This window comes from Meleagris gallopavo, chromosome 7 (genome assembly GCF_000146605.3).
Source record: "Meleagris gallopavo isolate NT-WF06-2002-E0010 breed Aviagen turkey brand Nicholas breeding stock chromosome 7, Turkey_5.1, whole genome shotgun sequence".
In the NCBI taxonomy this organism is placed as follows: domain Eukaryota; kingdom Metazoa; phylum Chordata; class Aves; order Galliformes; family Phasianidae; genus Meleagris; species Meleagris gallopavo.
In genome coordinates, this window is record NC_015017.2 from 20,698,401 (window position 1) to 20,698,897 (window position 497).

General features: G+C 26.6%; 1 protein-coding gene across 5 annotated transcripts in view; it reads left to right on the forward strand.

Moving 5' to 3' along the window:
• The window catches only part of LOC100546043 (sodium channel protein type 1 subunit alpha-like), a 107,461-nt gene that overhangs the window by 77,769 nt on the left and 29,195 nt on the right, over nt 1–497 (forward strand). The gene's annotated exons all lie outside the window — the stretch shown is intronic.

A 497-nucleotide genomic window follows, 5' to 3' on the forward strand; every position in this document is an offset into this window, starting at 1 on the left:
TTTGTTTTTTTTTTGTAGCTTTGATCTGGTGGCTTGTCTGTTTTAATATAGAACAGTTGTTGTTCTAACATCCTAATTACCAATAGTACCTATACAAAGTTCTGTAAAAATTCTTGGTTATACTGTTGAATTGCTGTTTAAAGAACAAAAATGTTTTAAGTCAGTGATGGATAGGTTGGTAGTTACAAAAAAAACAAACAACAACAACAACAAAAAAACCAAACACGTGGAATAAGACTGAAATAGTTATTCAAAAATTTTTACTACAAATTCAGTAGTTTGCAGAGGTGCTTATGAGGTCATTTATAAAACCATTTTACCTTAGAAATTTACAATCAATATTAATTTTTATTAAAAGTAGAATCAAACTGAAGTTATTCAAACTTTTGTTGTCTTTATCCTTCTTTTTCTGTCTATGTGACATTTGTGCAGTCAAATTCTAAACTTTTCCTTTGCAAAGAGTAATATATTTTCAGATTATATATATATATAAAATA